The following is a 15143-nucleotide window of genomic DNA, read 5'->3' on the forward strand; positions in this document are numbered from 1 at the left end:
GTTTAAAGTAAAAACTTCCACTCCCATGTACTCAAAGTACCCAGGTGTTACTCATTTACTTAATAGATGAAATTTGTCCCCTAGTTTTATAAAACAACAAAAAAGTCAAGCTTGGAGCAGCAGCACATACTCCTGAGTGCAGGAGGATGAGGCAGGAGGATCGCAAGTTCAAAGCCAACCTCAAAAACTTAGTGAAGCTCTATGCAACTTTAGGGAGACCTGTCTCAAACTAAAACATAAAAAGGGCTGGGGATGTGGCTCAATGGTGAAGCGCCCGTGTTAAATTCCCAGTACCAAAACACCACCAACAACAAAAAAAAAAGCAAAAAAATCAATTATATTTTATTCTACAGGGCAAGAGAAAACCATTACCAGTGGACTTAAGTAGATGGCTTTGTTCATAGCATGAAAGGGACAATGGAGGAACAGAAGGTGAAGGTGGGGAAAATTTAGACCTAGTATATCAACGTAGTAAGAAATGAATAAGACCAGGACACTAAGCAAGAAAAAGTAGGTAAATACCAATTTTGGCCTTAATGTTCCTATGTAAATATTTAATATACTATGTGGTAATCCATTTTTCCACTTAGAAATAAATTGGGAATACTTTTTCATAATAAACTGGGAATAAAGAAGGGAACCTGAAATGCAGTGATGCTAGGGAAAATGAAAAGGATGAAGGAATGTGGAGTACAGACGGCAGCAGAAGGAATGGTATGATATCAATGAAAAAGCAAGAGAAATGGTGAAACAGGACCAATGACAGAACCTGGAGAGCTATCTCAGTGTCAGAAAAATAAATCAATTAAAAACAAAACAAACAAACAAAAAAAACAACAACCCTGATTTCTTGATGAGGTTTAGGGGCAACCTTCAAAGAGTAGTGTACTTACACAATGGGAAGGAAATTCTCTAGGAGCAAAGAGACTGAGCTGATGAGAGAGGAGTCTGAGTTTTCAAGACCTCAGTAAAAAGGAGACAAACTACTAGCAGGGAGAACAGGTTCAACAGAAAGGTGCCTTTTTGTGTTTTACTCTTGTGAACACATACATATCACAGATATACAGGGTGACAGAGGTCAAGGGAGCAGGTTTCGTGGCTAGAACCACAGACTTCCTGATAATACATCTTTACCTATTTATGTACCACAAGAAAATTGCTCAAATATTTAATTTTTACCTTTCGTAAATGCTGGCACTGAATATAAACACAAAGAAACTTTGTGTTTAATAGTCTTCTAAAATTAATTTTATAGCACTATCAGCTCTTATTTGTCACCAAAAAGAATATTTCAGCAACATTATGTGCTCAACAGATGGCTATCCTCTATCATACATAACCATATTGTAATATTGTTCCTATGGAAAATGCTCCAAAAAACAATTCACAACCAAACTTTTCAGAACACACATTCATGAACTGGGGCCACTTGCAGTTTTGTTAGTATTTACATGAGATTACAAATCAATGATTCCAATAAGGCTTTATAAAAACTGAATTATCCTTCAATTTTTAATTCAAATTAAAATATGATTCTATCATTCCTTCCACGTTTCTTCATTTGAAATGGTTCAATGGACCATCTGCAATTACTCCAAGCCAACAGAGCCTGTTACAAAAAAAGGAAGATCCTGGCCCTTTGACAAGGGCCCTTCCTTTCACTATGGGTGTGACCAGGTCTTCCCAGTTGAGCAGCACATTAACAAAGTTTCAGCTCTCTTAAGGGGTGCTAGTTTCTGGGGTGAATGCTGACAGTACACCTACAGAGAACTGAAGATGACAGATTCTAAATCCCAAATATGGAAGGGCCTAAAAAATGATTTCATCCACCTCCTACCTACAGTAGAAACAAAGTCTAAAAAGGATATACTGAACAACCTATGGTCACAATTACTAGTTAATAATAAAATACGTAATAAAAATTTAATATCAGTATGGTGGCAATACAGCAAAAACTTTGTTTCCCATTTCAAACGTGTTGCTTTGGAGGAAATTTTTAGCTTGAAGCAAGTTTTGTATCTAAACTATGAGCATCCACAGAATAAAAAAAAAAAAAAACTGCCATAAAATTGTAAATGACAATAACCTAGACCAAAGGCATATTTGTTAACAACTTTTCTTCTTGAAAAACACCCTTTACAAGAAGGTTACAAATAAAATACAAACAATCCTTTCATTTATACTTCCCCTTATTTCCTTAAAATATGGCTAATGTCTAAAACAGATGAATCAGCTCTAAATAGCTTTCTGGCTAAAACAATAACCACTTGTTTGGAATGAGGAGGCAAAAAAAAATATAGATTCTTGGTCACTTCACTACCAAACTCTCAGTCTTTAGGGTTTCTGCCCTGCCTAGCCAACTCCAGTCTGCTTATTTACATAACTACACTTAGTGCATCGTTAGGCTCAGAATCAGCATTTCCTGAGAGAGTCCCTTTACTCCATCTGGGGTGTGAGATAACTCTAGAGCCAAAGCTATTTACTCCCAAATAAGAGTGACAAGCAGAAGTCCTTACACTGGTATATGCAGTTCTTGGACAGAAAAGTACTTCCTAAGTAAATTCTGCATGTGAAACATTTGTAGGCAGGTCCTGCTTATTTTTTTTCTGAGTTAAATTCAGTACTCAGCTTTTTCACCTGGTCCTAAACTGTTATTCCTATAACCTCCCTCCCTAGAAAAGGGAAAGACTGATTAATATTGAATCTTCAACAAAATGTTCATGCCTACTTAGTTTAAAAAGTTGAATCATTCTAGCTTTGAGCAGAATGTACATGTTTATGTTCAGATTCCTGTGTATTTCTTTTTCCCACAGAGACACTAAAGGAAGCATAGCAGACAATTAATGTTTGATGAAGGGGCAAATGAATGATACAGAGAGACAAATTATATGTTCTACCTGTTAATACTTCTAAAATACCACGTTTTGCAAGTTAAAAGTAAACATAAAAATTTAATCACACTAACCAAGTTGAGAGAGACCCAATCATATTTACCACTTTTTACTTTCTTTTTTGGTTATCCCAAGTTTCTTCTATATTTACTAAGATAATATAGCCACCAGATAATTACAGAAGTTAATCTTCCTTTACACATAAGCAAGATCCAAAACATAATTCAGCTTTTAGCATACTGTAAATCTTTCCCTAGGAGAAAGTACAAGTGTATCAGTTCCTCAGTGTCTAAAGACTTAAGCCATCACAATTACCCTGGCACTTATTAAAAATACTCATTCCCAAGACTACTTACTCAGAATCTCCAAGGAATGAATAGTTCAGGAATCTATTTTTAGCAGATAACCCAGATGATTCTCAAGAACACAGGCTGGTAGCTACTGGTATAGAGCTGGTTCTCAAGAGCTGGTTCCCTCTTCCTTGGCTTTCTCGAGAATCATGCCCACCAGATCCTAGAGAAATTGGATTTTTTCCAAGACTGTATAAATCATAGTATAGCTATTTTATATAATTGTAAAGGCTGTCATTTGCCATCACATCCTTCATACCTTCTGAAGTTTTCTCAGGCCAGAATGTTAAAGCCATTTCCAAATAAGAAATAATATTTGGAGGAAGACAGCTAGGAAAGCAGAGGAACAGGGTTTAAATAGATGATCCTAAGTAGGACTACTTAGATTCAAATGATCTTGAAGTCTTCAGGATATACTAACATAACTCTCCTTTTTTCTACAAATCATATTTTCTGTAATTCAAAGTTTTCTTTTTTTAACAGGTTATGTGGAACTCAACCTCCCAAAATATGCACTACTGTGAGTTCAGTGGTTATAGAATTTTGCTATCTGGAGACATCTATAAGTAATCTCTTGTTAACAGTTAATATAAAGCACTCTGGCACTATATTGTGTGTGTATCTGTGCGTAAATAATTTTTTTCCATCCTTTTTCAAAATACTAATGGAAATTTGTACATAAAATGTGGGGAAAAGGCCTAAGAATTAAGGTTTGAGAACATTGCTCAAATTCTGGTCCTATCATTTATAAAACACCTTGTCTCCGAGCAAGTAACTAAACTCTGTCTGATTGAAATAGATGGAAGACCACTAAGCTATACACTTAAAAAAGATGTAGTTAAAATAAAAGGTAAGGCAATTTCTAAACCAAACCATAGTCTCTATATTAAATTTTAGGTTACCAATCTTTGGATTTTGGCTATTTTAAATAACTATCCAAAGAAAGTATGATATTCAGTAATGGATTTTCACTTCACTGGAAAGTTTAGCCTACTTTATTAAACATGAAAAGACACCCCTCTTTTGCCAAGTCACATTTTTCAGGTATCTGATACCACTAACTGGTTCAAAGGCTCTACCTATTCTTTTTCTTTTACAAATAAGATATTACCTTCTGTATCTCTGTAAATATGAATAAGTGTTTAATAGGCTATTAGGTAAAGTTCTAAATAAAACATCATTTACTTAAAATGTCTTTGTAAATAAACAACATTAGCTAATTAAAGCACAATACCTCATGATGGAAAAATACCTAAATGTAAAAGTGCTCAGTATTTAACTCCATTTACTTTATCACTCATGGTTAATCCCAGTATATTTACACAGATTTGAATCTGAGCATACACTTATAAACCAGTCATTTCAAAATTAAAATGTATTTTTCTACAGAGGTGCTATAGTTTTAATTTTGAATGTTTCCCCAAACCTCTTTAATTAAAAGCTTGATCCCCAAGGTGATATATTAGAAGATGATGAAACAAAGATATGGAGCCTAAATAGGAGATCCTTAGATTACTGGTGGCATGCCCTTGAAGTGAACTGTGGGACCCCAGTCACTTCCTCTCTCCCTTTGCTTCCTGGATCACGTAAGCAGTTTTGATTCACCATGTACTCCTGCCAAGATGTGCTGCCCCACCACAGGTTCAAAGCCACAATCCAATTATGGGTTAGAACCTCCAAAACTAAGCCAAAACAAATCTTTACTCTTTAGAAGCTGATTATCTCAAGTATCATACAATAGTAACAGAAAGTTAACTCAGAAAATTGGTACCAAGAAGTGAAGTTATCAACTATAGCCATACTGGAGGATGTGGAGGAGCCTTTGGAATTGGTATGCAGTGATCTGGAAAAGTTTGGAGGAGTAGGCTACAGAAAGCCAAGAATGCTGTAGGTGGAGTTTAACAGGTGATGCATGTAGAGGCTCAAAACAGAACGCTGACAGGAACGCTGAGGGTAAAGGCCAGTTTGATGAGGTTTCAGATGGAAATGAGAACTCTTGGCAATTGGACTAAAGGTTACCCTTGTTATACCATGGCCAAAAGATTTGGTCACATTTTGTCCATTCTCTGATACTTTATGGGAAAGCCAGGATAAAGGGTGATGGACTAATTTATCTGGCAGAGAAAATTTCAAGGCAGAAAAGCACTCAGGCAGTGGTATGGATGATACTGGCTGCTTTTAGCCAAACTTGCCAATAAGAACCAGAAACAATAAGGAGCAGAGAAGAAAGGTTTAACAACTTCCCAGTCTGGTCCAAAAAAAGAGCATGAGTAAAGATGCAGATACTAACAAAGATAAAAAGTCAAATGTTTTGCACCAGGGCAATGTGAAAGATGGCTCAAGGACATCTCAGGAACTGCAATACCACTCCATTCATCACAGGCTCAAAGGCTTAGAAATACAAATTTGTTTCAAACACTACCCAGGGTAGATTCTTTTGATAATAGAGCCCTGGGATATACTGTCCAAGAGGTCCACCTAGGTACATGTTTCCCTGGGATTCATTTCCCATATTCAGCTAGCAAGGCAGTCAGAGGCCACTGTAACTGCAGTTCAAGCGGAACCTCGGGCAGGTCCAGGTATAGGTCAATATAGTGGCCAACCTTGGCATCATCCATGTGATACTGATTTTGCAGTCATGCAAAATGCAAAAGTTATGGAATCAACAAAGTTTGCATGGAGATTTCACAGGAAATCCACAGAGGTCAGATTATGATAGATTGTGGGGTCTGAGTCCCTGCAAGAATTCCCTGATAGGAGAATGAATGGAACTCTGAGGCTGAAGCTGAAGCCACAATGGAGAATCCAGGAAGGCAGAGGTGACAGTAAGTTGCAGCATTTGTCAGGGAAAGGTACAGCAGCCAGCAGAGCCAGCCCAAGCGAGTGGCCATGTAGGCTGTAATCAACAAGGTCAAAGGATTTAATGATTATCCTACTGGATTTCGCAGATGTCTTGGACTGGTTTTTATAATCCTAGACTTCGCTTTTGGAATGGGAATATATACCTCATGTACTACCCAACACTGTAACTTGTAAGTATTTAACTTTTGTTTTGATTTTTACAGGGACTCTTAGCTGAATGTGTCTTGAGTCTTACAGGAGACTATACTTGGACTCCTGAGCAATGCTGAATGTTAAGATTTTAGAACTCCTAGAAATGAACTGAATACATTTTGTACTGTGACTTAGACATAAACCTTTAGAAACCAGGAATCAAATACTGCAGTTGCATCTGGAAAGTCCCCCAAAGACTTGATCCCCAGGTTGGCAACTCTGGGAGACAGTGGTTCCTTTAAGAGATGGGGTCTAGCGGGAAGTCACCAGGGGCGTGCCCTTGAAAGGAATGTGGGATTCCAGTCCCCTCTCCACTCTCTTCTGCCTGGCTTGTGAGATTAACAGTTTTGCCCCCATGCACTCCTCCCATGATATGCTATGTCACCACAAGCCCAAACCAACAGGGCAAACAGAACATGGACTGAAGCCTCCCATGAGCTAAAATAATCTTTTCTTTTCAGAAGTTGGTTATCTCAGATATTTTATTTTAGTTATGGAAGGACAACATGAGAGCAATGAGATACTAAGAACCTTAAAAATTCACAATATTACATAAAGGAAAATAGAAATTGGAGGATTTCAATTATACCAAGCAACATTAAGAGCACTGTTACTAGAGAGGTGAGTACAAATTTCTCATCTATGAGATGATAATAATAATATTGTCTATCTCTTAAGGTTGTTGTGAAGAGTTAATATATTATTACAGACAGAACAGTGCATGGCATATAGTAATTATTTAATATCAGCTACCATGATTAAATAGAGAAAATACATTTGCAATCTAATCTAGGATGAGAAGTGCAATCTCTCTAGAAATCAGCTCTCCATAAATTCCCCAACCCACTGGTATCAAGGTTTCTTTGAACACAGAAAAACTGATACATGATTTTAAACCTTTTAAAGGGTTTTTTTCCCCCAAGTAAAGTCTTTTCTCTCCCTAAACACAAAATACACTAGACTGTTCATTTACCCAATAAATGTATTAAAATACCTTAATACTTTACCAGTAAAATACTTTACCAGTCCCTCCCTCTCACAGGAGCCTTACCCATCTCTCCCTCCTCCAGAAATTAAAGTTTGCTCTAGAACAATCATTACACAAGAATTATGAACAAAGTACTATGAAAAACAAAGGTGAGAGGCCCTACTAGAAAGGTTAGGGCCAGAACCTTACTGGCAGCTCGCAGAAGAACCATGTTTTTCCATGACTCAGTTCCAGATCTCAATCTTTAACCAGTATATTTACCCTTGCCACACATAATCCATTTAGGAAACTTAAATGGTAAAATCCTAAAATTTAGTCTAATGTCCAACTTTCACAATTTAGAAATAAATATTTTACTCAGCTTTGTGTCATTATGACCAAAATATATGACATGAACAACTAAGAGGAGGGAAAGTTTATTATGGTTTCAGAGGTCTCAGTTTGTAGATGGCTGATTTCATTGCTCTGGGCCCAAGATGAGGCAGCCAGCTATGACTAAAGGGTGCTGTGTAGGAAAGCAGCTCACCTCATGGTAGAAAGCAGCTCACCTCTGCTAGAAAGCAGAGTTGAGGGGGAAGGGGCCTCAGTGCAGATGTATACTTCCAGGGCATGCCACCCCTAGTAACCCACCTCCTAGAGTCACACCCCACTTGCCTAGAGTTACCACTCTCGCCCTTTAAACTAGGATGAACTGATTAAGTTACAGCTCTCACAATCAATTCACCTCTGAACATTCCTGCATTAACACAGAAGCTTTTTGGGGGGACACCTCCTATCCAAACCATAACAAAGGACAAAAGAAACTTCCTAAGAAACTAACCAGAATAGTGAAAGATATTTAACTAAATACCGTACAGTGCTACTACAGCCTATTGTGATAGACTTGTGAAGTAGTCAGACAAATTGAACTACTTCTAAATTAACCTGCCCTTTGTGTCATCCTTGGCTCAATGAGCATATAGCCAAGATCCCAAACTTCATGAAGTCATGATGGAGACTGAATCAAGAATGTGGATGATTCAACCATCACTCTCAGTACTCGGCAGCAGAAGTTTATGGATCTTTAATTTGCTACACCAAAAAGGTTAACTGCACCATGTCAAGTGTGTGCACTGATATATTTTAAGGAGTACTGTTTCTTAATACAATGAGTTACAGAATGGGTAAGAAGTAATCAAGCTTTTCTACACATGGGTAGTACAAAGCAGGAGGTTAAGTGCTTAGATATAAAACAGAAAGACCTGAGTTTGAATTTTTGTGTAATATCACTTAATTTATTTCTAAACCCAGTGAGAAATTTAAAGCTCTTTAAGACAAAACACTTTTTTTCAAGTAAAATCTTAATCTCCCTATACATGAAACACACTAACCTGCTCATTCATCCAATAAGTGTATTAAATATCTACTCTTTACTAGTCCCTCCCTCTCATGGGAGTTCTTACCATCTTACAGGGTTGTTAAGAGTACTAAGTGTATTTAAAACACTAAACACAGTGGCTGACACCCAATAAACATTCACTTCACCTTGGTACTGATATTATATCCAAACTTCTATGAACCTGACATTGCATCAGGGCTGCAACTAGAGTGAGGTAAATCAGATGCCTAGAGTACAAACTGACATGCATGACAGAGTTAAGACCTCTTTTAATCTTGTAATCTAGAGGCCTCTCTTGCCTCCCCTTTAGTCCTACCCCTGCACAGCACACAGAATGGTAGACTAATACTGGTATCACAATGTCATAGCACTTACACAGCTTATTTACAAAACCTTTTTTCCTCCATTTGCCAAAATGGAGGAATAATAAATTTGGGCCACCAGAAGAAATTTACATACCACTCAAAGCAAATCACTCAGTTTTAGAGTATAAAAAGAATCTGAGAGAGGAATGGTGTTAAAAATTATCCTTTATTCTCTCAATGTACAAAAGTCAACTTCATAAAGGAAGTTGTGACCTAGAAGCAGGCTGGGTAGCACAGTAAAATCAAGATATGAACAAAGATTTTCTGCAGATAATTCTTTATCAAAGGGGATAATCTCAGGCTAATCAAAAATTGACAACAGAATCAAAGAGTTCATTACTTTTGAATTGGCTGATGGAAAATGGAAACATTAATAACAAAAATAGCAACAAATTGCTTCTAAGATACTTAGAAACAATTGGCTCAGGGAGAAAAATATAAATCTCTTTAGTTATCTCAATCTCACTTTTTTTTTTTCTATTCCAGTGTCTAAACTTTTGTTAAATTCGAATTTGATCAAAATTCAAGTGAAAATGCTTAATGAAAAACATTAAACAAATTTTTCCCCTTGAATATTTTCATCTTTTGCCCATAAAATTCTTGATGTAGAGGCTCAGGAATTGCTTAACTGAACAAGTACTTCCTGAGGCAGGTGGCTTTCTATCTTCCTTTTCATTAGTATTGTGATCTCTTAATTTCTCCATTATGATGTTAAGGATTTCCTTTAAAAGCTCTTAAAAATTCAAATCAACTTAAGCCCTCAGAGTGTTCTTACCTACCATATGCTTAAAGGGACAATTAAAGGATTTTGTACCACCTTGGGTCTTGCCTACTTGCAATCTAATCTTAGATGCAGCAGGGTTTTTGTGGTAATGCACACCTGTGATCCCAGCTGCTCCAAAGGCTGAGGCAGGAGGATGTGAGTTCAAAGCCAGCCTCAACAACTTGGGGAGGTCCTAAGCAACTCAGTGAGACCCTGTCTCTAAATAAAATACAAAAACAGGTTGGGGATGTGGCTCAGTGGTTGAGTGACCCTGGGTTCAATCCCCAGTACCAAAAAACAAAAATAAATAAATAAATAAATAAAAATCTTAGATGCCTCTTTCACTTACTGACTCCTAATTGCCTAAGGTCCACAAAATGCAACATGTATTTTCTTTATTTTATAAAATTTCTTGGCACTAGAAACTCCTAATGTTAATAAAATCTTTACCCCAAATAACAAATTAACCACGGCTCATCTGTTCAACACTAGATGTTAAGGAGGTCAAGGTTCTATCTCAATGATTCTACTGAACTTCAATTTTTGTTCTCAAACTCATTTCAAATACAAATGCTACTAGTCACATTCTGTTGAAGGCAACAGAATGGTAATTTCTAATACTGCATTTACAGTTCTTCCTGGGATTTTCACTTTGCAAAAGTATAATTCATCTTTTAATAAAGAATACCAAAATTAAGGTAGAACCTTGGAAATCTCTCAAGGTTTGACAATTATTACAAAAATGCCAACTTTAATATGGGTAAAGGCATCCACAAAGTATATATAATTCTGAATAAAATAGCATAACATTATCCAAAATCCTTTGGAATTAAATTAAGAAAGTCTTGCAACAATCTGAATTGGTATATAGTTGCCGCCTAGAGGTCAGGGCTGACTCATTTAACATTCTCAACTGGCTTTTGTTGTATAACCTTACATAAGTATGAGAAGGCAGCAGGGGTGTGACATCTTACGGTTTTGTCATTTCTTAACTTCAATCTCAGCAGGATTCCAGGTCATCCTGAAAAAAGGATGGTTGAAGAAGGCAGGGAGACATGTTTTGGTTCCAGGAATCAGATGGTAAGTTAGAGAAATTATCAATTCTCCCAACCTATCAGCTATAGTTCTATATTATCAAATGAACTGATGCCTGTGGAAGTACTTTATAGTACTTAATACGTTAGAAAAGCTAAATGCCATATAATGGTCTTTATACCCCCTACTATCTACTAATGCACAAACTCCCTAATTGAAAGTCTTATCCATTTTTCTGTCTCCTAATACTTATCATAGTTCTCTGGGTAGTTCCTGAAAGTTGGAGATGTAGTGATAAAAAGACACAGAAGAGACAGTAAAGAAATAGTGACATGTCAGATTGCCAATCTATATATGTGCTCCAGGGAGCACACTCACATCACATTATACACCTACCCTAAAAAAGTTCAATGGACCCTCTTAACATTTTTTTCCCCCTAAGGGAAAAAAAAAATTATTGAAATATGTAGGTGATCAAAATTTCATTCCACATGCATAAGCCCCAGAATGAGAGGGGTAAGAGACATGGTCTGCTTACTTCCCATGTCAGACTTATGGGTCAGTCACAGGGCCTCTCACAATGAGTAGCTTGCCAAATTAATTTTGATTTTATAACATATATATTTCTTTTCAATACTTTCTAAATAAAAAATCAGACACTTCAGTAATCTGTTCCAATGCTAGGAAAAAACTGGTTGGGTTGAAATTGTTAATCTCTGTATTAGGTTCCTAACACATTTTTAAAAAGTAAGTATGAATATTAAGTAATTGGTACCTGACACACTGACCTTAGAAACTAAGATACAACTTCTCTGTAACTCCAATGTTAACTGGTTTCCAATGAACTTTAATCACAAACATATTTACTGGAATGATTACAACCCTGGTCTACTGAGTCAGTCAGCTAGGATTCAAATTCTAGATCTGAGCAATTAGTAGTCCTATGACCTTGGGCAAACTCTTTAACCCCCTTAACTTTAGTTTCCCCATTTCTAAATTGAGGATAATACTGCCTTTACCTCCTAGCACTGTTGTAAGGATTACATGGAGATCATTTGAAATGCTTACTATTAGGCCTGGAAATTAGTTAAGGCTCAATGAATGTTAGCTATCATATTAGATTCCAGCTCATTCCAAAGCAAATTTAAGGCAATTCCACATGCAATGCATACTCAATAAAGATATATGTGAATGACCCAAAGGATCATTACTATGCAATTTAGATTTACCTCTGGTAAATTTGTTTTCAAGGAACTGGCCTAACTGAGTGAATGATAATAACTTGGTATGTTCAATTGCTATTACCCAATAATTCATAAATCTGCTAGTAAAGATAGCTCCTTTTTTTTTTTCTTCTCTCTTTTCCTTCTTATTTTAATCTTTTACCCCATCGGCAACACCTGATTCTAGGTAACTGCAGAAGACTAAAATTAAATAGATTCAAATCACTTTTGAGCAATTAAGAGAACAAAACAAACACAGGTCCCCCATAACCAAAATTTAAGAGTGACCCTGAGAAAGAGAATTGTAATATTATAAAACATCCAAGATACATTTAAATTGTGTAGCTTAAATGAAAAAAAAATCCAACTTCATACAAAAATGAACCATCAAACCACTGTTTAACTTTCAGTAAATAATTATTTCTAATTACTATGATAAAGGCTTTAATTTTTTACATTATGTGTATGTGTGTGTGTACCCATCCCATAAGCCTCTAAGACTGCCATCTTATTATATTTCAAAAATCACAAAATCACACTAAATTCTAAATCACTTCTACACTGTATAGTACAGAAAAAAAATCAATTTCTGGCTTAAAATTCTTATTAACATGAACTATTTTAATAAACTTAATAATATAAAAACATATAAGAAGCAGTACCTCAGTTTTATCTTCTGCATTCTGGTTATACTAGGTAAATATGAAACTGTTATCCATATTCAAATAACATTAGGTCTGACTTTAAAAAGTAAGTTTAGGACTTAGCAAAAGCTTACATTTAATAATGAAAACTAGTAGCACCATCAAATTTTAAAGCCAAATATCAGCAATCACTTTCTGACAATATCTTGTGGGAGACTGTATTGGCAAATCCATGAAACCAATATCAGACTACAGCAACTCAGAGCTCTTGGGTATATTTTTATTCCATTAATGTGGAACTGTAAAAGATTACAAATTTGTTTCTAAGACTAAAACGTAACACAATTTACCCATGAAATTTTATTTCCTTGTTTTAAAAATAATAATCTAAACTCTTATAAGTATCTAGGTTTAAAGCAAGTATTACCTTGAGACCCACTGCAGTATTTGGAAAATTCTGAAGAAGCTCAAAATAAGATTATCTGAAACAAGAATTACTCAATTTTCCAAAGTCACCCTGTCTGAAGCAAGTGATATTAAAGGTGAAATTCATAGGAAAATAGCAGTTAAAAACGAACAAAAACAAAGAAAAGGGAAAAAGCATAGAGAGAGATCAATTCAAACCTTGGCTCTGACATCTTCTCCTAGAAATTCCAATAATTTAATTTAATTTAATTTTTCTATGTTTAGTCAGTAAATTCACTTAAATCCTTGGTGTCCTTAGTTATAAAGTGTTAATAATACCTAAATAATTGGTTTGAGGACAAAAATGAGGTAACACAAAGGAAGAAGAAAGTCCATTAAAAGTTTGTTCTACACCTATAATTTATTATAAAAAAATGTTACCTGCAGGGGCTGGGGATAAGGCTCAGTTGGTAGAGTGCTTGCCTAGCATGCACAAGGCCCTGGGTTCAAACCCCAGCATCACCCCAAAAAAAAAAAAAGTTACCTGCAAAACGAGAGCAGGAATAAAGTCTCCAAAATACTGTTATTGAACAGAAACTGCTATAAGTGAAAATGACTGTTTTGTCCTTTCCACATAGAAAAACACCTATCTGGAGTTTCAAGAGCTCCAAGAAAAAACAAACACCTTTCTACAATTTATATTCCAAATTTCAGGCAATAACTCCTTTGCAGCTAACCTAAATTTCCTGTGCTTTAGTTCATTTGAAAATTCTTTTATCTTCCAATCCTCCTTAGGTGGGATGCACACCTGTTTTATACCTTTCATTATTTCTGTCCCTAGCAGAATTCCGGAGGCACTGTGCATGAATATATTCATTCATTCATTCAGCAAATATTTACTAAACAATTACTTTGTGCCAGATGGTAAGTAGTAGGACAAGACCCATAAATGATAAGGCTTTGCTCAGGTAACTTATAGTCTAGTGAATAAGACAAATATTTATCAAATAGGTACAGAAATAAATAAGTTTCTAATGTGGATAGCAAAAAAGTGCAGAGATGATGAAGATCACATAGAAACTGACTCTGTTTTGGGAGGGAGGAAATCAAAGGAGGTCAAGGAGAGCTCCACTGAGGTACAAGGTTTAAACTGAGATTTCAAATTGACTATGCATTGGGCAGATTTTGGAAAGGTAAGGGAAAACAGACCAGGCAGGGAGATGGAACATATTAAAAGGCCCTCATCAAGTCAGGACGGAGTTTATGTATGTAATAACTAAAAGGATAAATGAGAATGGTTGGGGATAAGAATGGAGAGCTGAATAAAGGACAGAAGATAAATTGTCAGTATTAATGAAAATAAAGGATGAATAGCATTAAATATTTAAGCCATATTAAGTCTTTTTCTTGAATAAAATAATCTAAGGGAACTATGTTTTTATTCCACAAAGATCTTTAGTTAGATTATGACTTGATCTCACCAATTATTAGACACATGACCTTGGACAAATCATTTAACCAACTTGAGCCTCTTCTATTTTTTGTAATCCAGTATTCAATTACTCTACCTATTGAGATTACAATAATAAATAACATACAGCACCTGTTCTTATAGACTTCACATCCTTGAGAAGTATATATGAAAACAACCTCAGTACTACAGGAGATGATGTCCTCCAAAAAAAAAAAAAAAAAAAAAAATTGACATAAAAGGCTCCTATAAGGTCCAAAATAAGAACAAATGTGAACACTGGTGGGCTGCACACCACAGTAAAAACACAAGTTACACACCTTTCTGCGAACTCTAGCACGTGACTAAAGGATGATATAATGATATATACAACAGAAAAATTACTCTGCCATTCCAACACAGGTGAAATATCAAAACTATAATGAACCTACAAAATAAAGAGAACTTAGTGATAGGACTGAATTGAAGATTAGGATTAATATATTCAGAACAAGTATTTTATGTTAATTTTTCTTTTTTTCTAAAATTTTCCTCTTACCTCAAAAACTTCTTCCATATCACATAACTACATGCCAA

General features: G+C 35.7%; 1 protein-coding gene across 4 annotated transcripts in view; it reads right to left on the reverse strand.

Moving 5' to 3' along the window:
- Positions 1-15143, reverse strand: part of Pdcd10 (programmed cell death 10) — a 40539-nt gene that overhangs the window by 23416 nt on the left and 1980 nt on the right. The window contains exon 1 of one of the 4 annotated variants that reach the window (XM_047564911.1): positions 3248-3399. The exons of the other annotated variants lie outside the window; for them this stretch is intronic. The gene's annotated coding sequence lies outside the window, so the exon portion shown is untranslated. Of the gene's footprint in view, positions 1-3247; positions 3400-15143 lie in introns of those variants that run through there. 4 annotated transcript variants of the gene reach the window in all.

The sequence above is a fragment of the Sciurus carolinensis genome, chromosome 9 (assembly GCF_902686445.1).
Source record: "Sciurus carolinensis chromosome 9, mSciCar1.2, whole genome shotgun sequence".
In the NCBI taxonomy this organism is placed as follows: Eukaryota; Metazoa; Chordata; class Mammalia; order Rodentia; family Sciuridae; genus Sciurus; species Sciurus carolinensis.